The 11,551-nt window shown below is 39.1% G+C and overlaps 1 long non-coding RNA gene across 1 annotated transcript; it reads right to left on the bottom strand.

Annotated features, from left to right (window-relative positions):
- Positions 1-3,949: 3,949 nt before the first annotated feature.
- On the bottom strand, positions 3,950-5,130 carry LOC149781684 (uncharacterized). The gene is made up of 2 exons (XR_016414519.1): positions 4,613-5,130; positions 3,950-4,256 (listed from the first exon to the last, which is right to left on the bottom strand). It is a non-coding gene; the product is annotated as an uncharacterized LOC149781684 (long non-coding RNA).
- Positions 5,131-11,551: the final 6,421 nt, after the last annotated feature.

Below are 11,551 nucleotides of genomic sequence, written 5' to 3'. Positions count from 1 at the left end.
AGGTGCCACCATTAGCCAGGTGCATCTGGAGTTCCAGAAAAACAGCCCTTTTCAGGGCTAACCAGACATCTAAAAAAGAAACACTATTCAATTTGTCAATGTGTAAGTGTGGAGTAGTGTGATTATAAACACTTACTCCTTTCCTGATGTGATTGTGTTTGTGTATATATGTGTTTGTAAGGGCTCTCGTACGTTTGTGTGTATGGTAGATTATTGGGTTTTGTAAGCGCTGAAGTACACTTGTGTACATAGTAGAGAATATGGTTTTTTAAATCTTCCCGTGTGGATAGTATATTATGGTTGTTTCTGCATCTCCCTGTGTGGATAGTAGATTGTGGTTATGTTTTTAGCTTCTCCTGTGTGTGGATGGTAGATGTGGGGGGGGGGGGTTGATTTGGCATCTCTGCGTGTGTGGATAGTAAATGGTGGGTTCGTTTCTGCTTCTTGGCGTGTGTGGATGGTATATTTTGGGTTTGATTTGGCTTCTTCTCGTGTATAGATAGTAGATTATGGTTACGTTTTTGCTTCTCAGCGTGTGTGGATAGTAATTTTGGGGTTTGATTTGGCTTCTTCTCGTGTTTTGATAGTAGATTGTGGTTATGTTTTTAGCTTCTCCCGTGTGTGGACGGTATATTTTGGGGTTTGATTTGGGTTCTTCGCGTGTGTAGATAGCAGATTGTGGTTAGTTATGTGTCTCCTCATCTCTGTGTGGATAGTAAAACATATGAGAAGAGAAAAAATGGGGATGTTTTCCTTCACGTCCGTGCTTTAGATATAAAAACTCAAAGCGTTCGTCGTTCGCGCCATTCTAGGATGACAGTGGCAGCTTTGTTCAATGATTTAAGAAATAGTTACTTTTGAATGGTAGATAGTGAACATGTAGTTCAAAGAATTGAAAGAGAATGGATGTTAGCAAAGAGCCTTGACTATGTTAACCAACTGAAATTAGCGAGTGAGATGATAGAGGGGATAATAGAAGAAGTGAAGATGCTGAGAGGATTAATTAATCCCCCCATGTCAGAATGGGCACAATAAAAGAAGCTATGGATAAGGTAATAGAAGTAAGATGCTATTTGGAAGGGATAAAGAAATGGTCTGTGTGGCCCTTTGTCAAAAGGGGTCGTGAACAACTGAAGAAAGCGGAAGAACAGATGAGAAAGTTGATATATGTAGAAGTGAAGAAGATCAAGGAAAGTTGATTAAAGGAGAGAAAAGAAAGAGCCAATATAAAAAACGAAGAGTTTGAGAGGCTGAACCATAACTGGATCAAATTCTAGAACAAATTTAGAGCCAAGGGCCTCTTTGACTGGATGTCAGAGTCCCAAAAGAAGAAGAAGACAAGAATAGTGGGAAATGTCAGGAGATGGCTGAAGAAGTGGAGGAAATAGAAGAAGAAAAAGCCAAAGACCATTTTCAGGGCCCTACATAGGCCTCGAAAAGAAATGACTTTCTTGCCTCAAAATTTTTCATTTTGTATCAGTGTTTGTCTCTTGTCTGTTGTCTGTGTTATATCCATCTCCCATGTTCATTTTCCCTTGACGCTATACAGGCCCACGATATATTCCCATGTTAATTTTCCCTTGACGCTAGAAGACCCACGATATATGCCCATGCTAATTTTCCCTTGACGCTATACAGTTCCATCCATGTTCAATTCCCACTGTCGCTAGACAAGCCCATCCATGTTCGATTCCCTTTGACGCTATACAGTCCCATCCATGTCAAAATTTCCCATGTTAAATTCCCTTTGTCGCCAGAGTGCATGGACCGTTTTTTGCATGGTAAGTCCCAGTGACACTATGGTGGCCCACTACACTACTTATGTATGTATGTATGTATGTATGTACACAATCACAAAGTGTAATAATTCATTCATTGATTATCCAAGAAAGGTTATAATTTTGCAACTGAACTGTGCTTCACCAAATAACCTAATAAAATTTTCAAGAGATCTGAAACCTACTAAGTTTATATATATATATATATATATATATATATATATATATATATATATATATATATATATATATATATATGAGAGAGAGAGAGAGAGAGATAGAGAATTATAAACATATACCAGACAGAACGTAAAGTGCTATCCCTGAATTCTTTAGAAGAATTAATATTTAATTTAAATAATAGTATCACACAGGTTAGATAATTTTTCATTCGTACTCTACGGAGATTATAACTCAGTCCGCGGGTAAACGGCACCCATCGCCTTGCCTGCACACACGAGCCCATCATATTCCATCACGACTAAGTACATATCACCAAAAATGATGCAACTTAATCTGTGTTATATGCACTCGTGTGTAGCAGACACACTCGCATGACAACCTAGTAAATAATTTTCATCTATCTACAGTCATTCCGGATTCCCATGAAAGGAATCAAGGTATTTAAGTAATTATATAGAATTTTAAATGTACACCAGACAGAACGGAAAAGGCTGTCCCCAAAATCTATAGAAGATTGCTTGATAATAGTAGGCAGAAGTAATACTGAATACAAACAATACTATCACACAGGTTAGGGAATTTTTAATTCGTACACTACGGAGATTGGAACCCAGGTCCGCGGGTAAACTGCCCATATATATATATATATATATATATATATATATATATATATATATATATATATATATATATATATATATATATACTTGTTTCCCGCGTGTACACTAAATCTATTTTGGAAACTTTTGTTGTTTCTCCTGTACAGATGAAGTATCTGTTTTTACTTTCAGACTTTGTTACGAATCCCGTATGAAGACGAACTCTCTATTTATGTAACCTAGACGCGTTACTAACGTCTGGTCACAACTTGTTTGGAATTACACTAATGTACCGATTTCAGCCGTGTACTAAAGACGTTTTTATTGTTCTATATTGGTTATTGGCAGATAAGAGGGTCGCAAGTTTACAAGCTCATAATACGTGTAAAGACATATGCATTCCAGTTGTCAATGAATTGTGTAGTTGTATTGCTTTGTGATGTAAATATAGCATTGTTCTTGTTGCCGATTGCATCTTTTCGTATGGTGCCTGTTTTGTATCTGACGGTCATACGTATCTGTTTAGGTTTACTCGAGTGCGTAAGAGCTCATTTACCGTATGTTTCTCGTCTGTGGTTATCACCCCGTTACAGAATATAGATAGAGTTGTACCTATCCAGAATGGTCCCACTACATTGATGCCTTGGAAGAACGATGTCTCATTTACCGTATTTCACCCGTAGTAGTTGAAGGTGTCTGCCTTTCTTTTTATCATCTGCGTCGTATGAACACAGTAGTATTTATTAACTAGTTACACGTTTCATCTGAGATATTGATCAACGTGTATAGTATATTGTTCATATATGTATATGTTGACCACTACAGTTACACATTTCAGCATCTGTAATGCTAATATCGAAAATGAATTCCATTTTCTTATTACCGTTTGCCGTTATATGGAGAATTGTGAAGAAAATATCCCTCCTCACCCCCTTGAAAATAAAAATCTAAATTTATAAATATTTAGGTGTTTTATACAAAATGATACCTGACAAATTCTTATTTAGCATTGTCTACTCTCAAAACTATAAAAATCAAAGAAGCCTATATATCGCCATGTCCTGCTACACTAGACACTAGATCAATATCACAAAACATCGGTTTACTCCATGCAGGCGTTAGGGTTCTGTTTAATTTATACTGTGTGATTGCCGTGTAATAAACATTTGTATTTCACACATATAAAAACAACATATAATAGTTAATTACTTGCTTGCATAAAATTTCCAATGGATATGACTCTTTTTTTCTGAAACATATTCAAACTCCATTTTGTATCACATGAAAAATGGATGTTATTATTATTATTATTATTATTATTATCGTCATTATTATTAATAAATTTAATATAGTCTGCTTCAGGTAATAGTCGTATTTTAGTCTTATTGGATACAACAATTTTTTGGTAAATGGTGAGAAGGGTTCAAGTTTTTTTTTTTTTTTATAACCAAGTGTGATTATTCTTGTTGGGAATGGATTAATTCATGGGTTTGCTTATCGTGCGATTCCTTGCATAAAGGGTATTGTATAAAAACACGCAGGATGCTCATTGTCCATGAATTACACGGTTCATTTGTGTATATTTCCAGCTAAGTTCTGGTAATATTGGTTGGATCCAGTGTAGGCCAGGCTCAGCATGTTGATGCTTCGGCATATGTCTGCGCAAAAGTGAGGTTCCGGCGAGTTCTTCAGCGTGCTGGAATAGATGAAGAAAACACAGAAATTCCTTGTGGTATGCCCTATTACAGTGCAGATATCTGCCTCTTCTTTATTGTATGAATGAAGTGACATCATAATCTAGGTTATGTGTTCTTTGTCTTGACGTATCCGTTGATATCGTTGTTGGACTTGATTGATTATTTGATAGATTATGGTGAGTCGGTGTTGGGAAAACATTTCTGACACTGAGTAAAAAGCCAGCTATTAGTAGCATCTATATAATGTAGCCACCACCAATATCAAGTAAAGAAACCATTGTCTGCATTCAAGAACTTATAATCGCAAAGAGAGAGAGAGAGAGAGAGAGAGAGAGAGAGAGCAAGTCGTACTAACCTTTGACACAGTTTATCAATTATCAGGTGCATGAGCGTGTTTTGCTTCACTCTGAGCAACATTTTTTTATACCGCACTACCCTGTTGTAAAATCAGAGAGAGAGAGAGATGCAGCTCGTGGAGGCATCAGACTAATGGACTCACGCGAGGGTCTGTTCTATCGCCAAGATTGTTCAATGTCTATATGACGCAGTGGCGTCGCTAGGGGGGTGCGGGGGATGCGGACCGCACCGGGTGACACCATCTCAGAGGGGTGACACCAAAATGAAAAATTGCAAATTTTACAGAGCACACACTGCTCGGTCTAGTCGGATTTCATAAGCGGATAACCGATCATAGTTAAATACATGACTAGCAGGCACAGCAGTGGCGTCGCTAGGGGGATGCGGGGGGTACGGACTGCACCGGGTGACACCATCAGAGGGGGTGAGACCAAAATGACATTACTAAGGATTATGTATGGTCTGTTACGGAAGGAGGACCATGGGGGTGACACCATGAGCTACCGCACTGGGTGACACCAACCCGAGTGACGTCACTGCAATGACGTACCTGTCACACAGTCGCGCAAGTTCGTGTGTGCAGATGACATTGCTCTCTGGACCCAAAGTCGCTCATTTACTGAGCTTGAGGGGGGTACTGAACAAGGACTTATAGGATATGACGGACGTCTTCAAGAAATGGCGTCTACAGCCAAGCGCAACAAAGACAGTCGCCAGCGTCTTCCACCGTAACAATGCAAATGCGAACCGTGAGCATCGCGTCCTCATCAATGGGCAGCAAATAAAACACGACCCGACACCAACATACCTTGGTGTGACTCTGGACAGACCAATGACAATCTACAAGCATCGGAAGAAAACTGCATTAAAACTTAGCACTCGAAAAAACCTGCTAAGCAAACTCGCTGGCTCAACCTGGGAGCTAGTGCTCAGACAATCAAGACATCAGCACTGGCCCTCTTTTATTCGACAGCCAAGTCCAGGGTCGATCATCCCACACTAAGTTAATTGATGTCCAGCTCAACACAACAATGCGCATAATCTCAGGAACACTACATTCTACTCCTTCACCATGACTGCTGGTACTCAGCAACATTCCTCCTCCACATGTGTGTCGCCAGGAAGCAACTACAAACGTGTTGGCTAAGGTCCATGCCAGTAAGAAACTTCCACTGTACACGGTCATCACTTCACATCCAGCAGTCCGCTTGACTTCGATGTGCCCAATTTAGTTAGATTCGTTGCCGGAGGATAAGGCAGTTATTTCATCTTGGAATGTCGAGTACTCTTCAATAGCCGTAAATCACTTCCTCGTAGCTAAGCCATCTGTCTGCCCTCTTGTTTGTAACCTTCCACGTCATGTGGACCAACCTGAACTGCTTTCAGACAGGACAGGGTCGTTGTGCAGTCAAACTACTCGGATGGGGCCAGGCCACTGACTCTTCCTGTTGCTGTGGAGCTCTTCAGAACATATCACATATTGTGAACCGCTGTCGACTTACAAAGTTCCCCGGTGGACTGCAGGCTCTGCACCTTGCTGATTATGACACTGTTAAATGGCTGAGCACACACTGCACGGGATAGTAAATAATAATAATACCGTACTTGGAATCCCGTGAAACACAGTGACTTCAAAATGATTATCGATTCATTTTTAAGGTATTACCCAAAACAGATGGTACACAATACCCTGGGGACTTTGAGGAATGTCGCTAGTGCAAATGCGGGACTTCTGAGTAGAATCGACAATCATGTATTTGGCATTCATGATAGCGCCTTACTGTGGCTCAAGTCCTACGTGGTCAACAGGATACAAATTGTATCTGCAAATGGAATACACTCCAGCCCAGTTGATCTATGTTGTGGTGTTCCACAGGGGTCTGTTCTTTGACCTGCTCTCTTCATTCTATACACTCAGTCGCTCTCAAGTGTCATAGATCATCATCCAGTGTCTCACCAATTGTACGCTGATGACACCCAAATATACAAATCTAGCCACCCAACTGAAGTTGATGCTACCAACCAAAGTGTAGAGAGGTGCATTTCTGATGTGAAATCATGGATGACATGTAACAAGCTGCGAATGAATGATGATAAAACTGAAGCCATTCTGATCAGAACAGAAAGACTTTCTCATTCACATCCTTTACCTCAAATGATAAATATCAGCAACACCAACATTGAATTCACACAGTCAGTAGGAAAATTAGGTGTTACTCTGGACAGTACTCTCACATTGCACGAACATGTCATGAACATATGCAAGGCTGTATATCTTGAGCTGAGACGCATCAGCTCAATTCGCAAATATCTTTCAGTTGATGCCACTAAAACACTTGTGTGTTCTTTAGTACTTTCAAGACTGGACTATTGTAACTCAATTATGTATGGTTCATCTCAATATCTGCTCTAGAAACTTCAAAAAGTTCCAAACTCAGCTGCTCGGATCATACTTAGAGTACCACGATCAGAGCACACCTCCCCGCTGCTCTGTACCTTACACTGGCTATCCATTCGATCCAGAATCAAACACAAAATTTGTTCTCTATGCTACGTTTCACTGTCGGACTCTAGTCCGACCTCACTCATGTGTAAACACCAGCAAGATACTTACGCCCCTCTTCTGACAATCGTATACTCATTATCCCCACTATGAAAACAAAGTCATATGGACAGCGTTCTTTTGCATACCAGGGCCCAGCAGCGTGGAATGAATTGCCCACTGAACTTAGACACAAAGACACAGTGATTACATTCAAGAGGGCTCTCAAAACTCAGTTATTTCGACTGCAAGAACAACCTTAAAGACCTAATAATGTTTCCTACCTTAAATATTCTCAGCATGTTTTTTTTTTAATGTTTTCTAATTTCATGGTGTTTGTTTTTGTAATCATATCATTATATGTTTTTATCTTATAGGCGTTGTCTAATGTTGTAAAGCGCTTAGAGCTTCTAAAGATTAGGTGCTATACAAAGTCCTCATTATTATTATTATTATTACTCAGGTTTCATTCATAAATTAATGTATACATAAAATATGAAATAAAACAAAATAATTGTTTTGTAAGCTCGGGCATCCTTTGCTGCGTGTACTCGGGACCAATATTTTACACACACACACACACACACACACACACACACACACACACACACACATATATATATATATATATATATATATATATATATATATATATATATATATATATATATATATATATATATATATATTCGCCTGTAAATGGCGCCATTCAGAGTATCAGCAATATTTTTATATATGTTATATTTCCTATCAATGAAAATCTTTTTGCCACATCATTAACATTATCCGTTAGGGTTTTACCTGTCTAACCTAGCAACGGTATAACACACCGTTAGGGGTTTACCTGTCGAACAGTGAGTATACCTCACATGCAAGGGGTCTACCTAACACTGAGTATACTTAACACGTTAGTGGTTTACCTAACAGAAAGCATGCTTAAAATCACAACAGCTGCTACATGAAGAGTTAACAAGATGTACAAACACTCTGCTTGAAACTTGCGCTAAACGAGTACGTAGACAATGAGAATACTACGTATGGCAACCGAGTCGTTCATGAGTGGAAAATACAAATATTAAACAGTGCAACCGTAGTTGTCCTCGTTGGTTGTCATGTAAGTTTATTAGAAAGGGGATGCCCACCGTGGTAGCTATGTAAGGTAAATGGGAGCCGGGGGGTGGGGGTGGGGGTCTGACCACCTTGGTAGCCATGTAAGGTTATTAGAGAGGGGCTGACCACCTATTCATCCTGCAGTAATTTCTTTTATTTTGTGCAATAGAATGTATCCAATAAACCTGTCAATATTTTGGAATACTTATAAAAGACTATTTTCAATAAATATTTATTAAAAAAAAAAAAGAAAATCCTTTTTTAAAGCAGACAAAGGGTTTCAGTATAAATTTTCCGAAAATTAACTTTTTTCCATTTTTTTTCTGTCGATTCGAAATGTCGAAACAATTTGAAATAAGTAATGTTCAGTCCGCCTCGGATGCGAGATGTCGTGGGTTCAATCCCCTGGTGAGTCATACCAAAGACTTACAAAATACTGCTCCGGTGGCCTTGTGATTAGAGCGTCCGCCTCGGATGCGAAAGGTCGTGGGTTCGATCCCCGGCCGAGTCATACCAGAGACTTACAAAAATGGTACTAACAGCTGCCTCGCTTGGTGTTCAGCATTAAGAGGTTAGTGTTAGGACTGGTCGGCCTGGTGTCAGGATAATGTGACTGGGTGGGACATCATGCTACATGTCTGCGGCATGATGCCCCAGTGCTAGACATCACTATAAACTGGTATATTGCAGACATCGTAGCGATATGACTGAATTTTTTTTGAAGCTACGTTAAAAATAAAAAATCACATCACATCATTTACAAAACTGATACAAACAGCTGCCTCGCTTGGCGTTCAGCATTAAGATGTCAGTGTTAGGACTGGTCGGCCTGGTATCAGGATAATGTGACTGGGTGGGACAGCATGCTACATGTCTGCGGCATGATGCCCCAGTGCTAGACATCACTATAAATTGTCACACTGCAGACATCGTAGCAATATGACTGAAAAATTGCTAAAGCTACATTAAAATTCCAAATCACACACTGTTCGGTCTGATTAAGCTGAATATCACATGTAAATACCGCCAAACTTCGACATACCTAGGGGTTTCCTCGTCTAAAAATAGAGCTTGACTACGCTAATATGATCACATGCCAAATGCCAAATCATAATAGGAATCAACGACGTAAACAACGTGCGAGTGAGTGAGTGTGTGTGTGTGTGTGTGATTTGGATTTTTAACGTAGCTTCAAAAGTTTTTCAGTCATATCGCTACGATGTCTGCAGTGTGACAGTTTATAGTGATGTCTAGCACTGGGGCATCATGCCGCAGACATGTAGCATGATGTCCCACCCAGTCACATTATCCTGACACCAGGCCGACCAGTCCTAACAGTAACATCTTAATAACTGTTAGTACCATTTTTGTAAGTCTCTGGTATGACTCGGCCGGGGATCGAACCCACGACCTTTCGCATCCGAGGCGGACGCTCTAACCACTAGGCCACCGGAGCGGAACGTGGGAGTGATGGTGATGCTTTCACATAATATATGTGATAATCATAGAATATGTACTAGTGTCAGTAATGGGATTAATTTATTTTTAATGCATGGCAATATGTTCTTCTTTAGGAATATCCGTTTTAACATGCAATTCTAGAGCAGTGGATAAAGCAAGTAGTTTGTTGAGTAACAAGGGGCGCAGCTACCATATAGCAAGAGTATGCAAATCATAGGGGCCAACTATAGATTAGGCAGGGCCCCATCGGTAAGCTTTGTATAGGCCCCCATAGGGGCCTAAATAACCTAGCTACGCCACTGTGTGTAATGGGGTCACATGGTGGTCATCTCAACGTGTCACCGATTTAAAGTTTACTGTTGTAACATCTCTCTCTCTCTCTCTCTCTCTCTCTCTCTCTCTCTCAATCAATCTATCTCGTAAATTCAAATAATAAAAGGATGAGCCCTATATGTTTATTTATGTGGTACACAAACATACTCAGCCGAAATTAGCAAAAATATTTAATGATAATAAGTGAAACTTTAGAGGAATTTTGTCATCAATAAGTAAATTAGAGGGATGCACATTCATAGATGGAAATCCCATATACAGTCAACACATAGATGGACAAAGAAAATCCCATATACAGCCAACATATTGATGGACAAAGAAAATCCCATATACAGCCAACATATAGATGGACAAAGTAAATCCCATACACAGCCAACATACAGATGGACAAAGTAAATCCCATATACAGCCAAAATATAGATGGACAAAGAAAATCCCATATACAGCCAACATATAGATGGACAAAGAAAATCCCATATACAACCAACATATAGATGGACAAAGAAAATCCCATATACAGCCAACACATAGATGGACAAAGTAAATCCCATATACAGCCAACATACAGATGGACAAAGTAATCCCATATACAGCCAACATACAGATGTACAAAGTAAATCCCATATACAGCCAACATACAGATGGACAAAGAAAATCCCATATACAGCCAACATATTGATGGACAAAGTAAATCCCATATACAGCCAACATACAGATGGACAAAGTAATCCCATATACAGCCAACATATATATGTACAAAAGTAAATCCCATATACAGCCAACATATAGATGGACAAAGAAAATCCCATATACAGCCAACATATTGATGGACAAAGTAAATTCCATATACAGCCAACATACAGATGGACAAAGTAATCCCATATATAGCCAACATATAGATGTACAAAAGTAAATCCCAAATACAGCCAACATATTGATGGACAAAGTAAATCCCATATACAGCCAACATATAGATGGACAAAGAAAATCCCATATACAGCCAACACATAGATGGACAAAGAAAATCCCATATACAGCCAACATATTGATGGACAAAGTAAATCCCATATACAGCCAACATACAGATGGACAAAGTAATCCCATATATAGCCAAAATATAGATGTACAAAAGTAAATCCCATATACAGCCAACATATAGATGGACAAAGAAAATCCCATACACAGCCAACATATTGATGGACAAAGTAAGTCCCATATACAGCCAACATAGAGATTGTCAAAGAAAATCCCATATACCACCAACATAATGGTTTGATATTATAGACGGAAATGTTTTGAACCCTTGACTCCTTTCCAAAACTAAAGAGAATTATCATAGAGTAAACGAAATATACTTCATAAGAACTAAGTATGGCTCACTAGGCTTAGATTGAAATAACAGAAAAGAATATAGTAATCTGCAAGTTCAACTTGGTTCTGATATTTTTCTCTTTTTTCTCATTAAACTCCAGGACCGACCATTTAGTTTTC

This window comes from Sinohyriopsis cumingii, chromosome 15, assembly GCF_028554795.1.
Source record: "Sinohyriopsis cumingii isolate HCF-2022 chromosome 15, ASM2855479v2, whole genome shotgun sequence".
Taxonomy (NCBI): domain Eukaryota; kingdom Metazoa; phylum Mollusca; class Bivalvia; order Unionida; family Unionidae; genus Sinohyriopsis; species Sinohyriopsis cumingii.
This window is presented reverse-complemented; position numbering and strand designations above follow the sequence as displayed.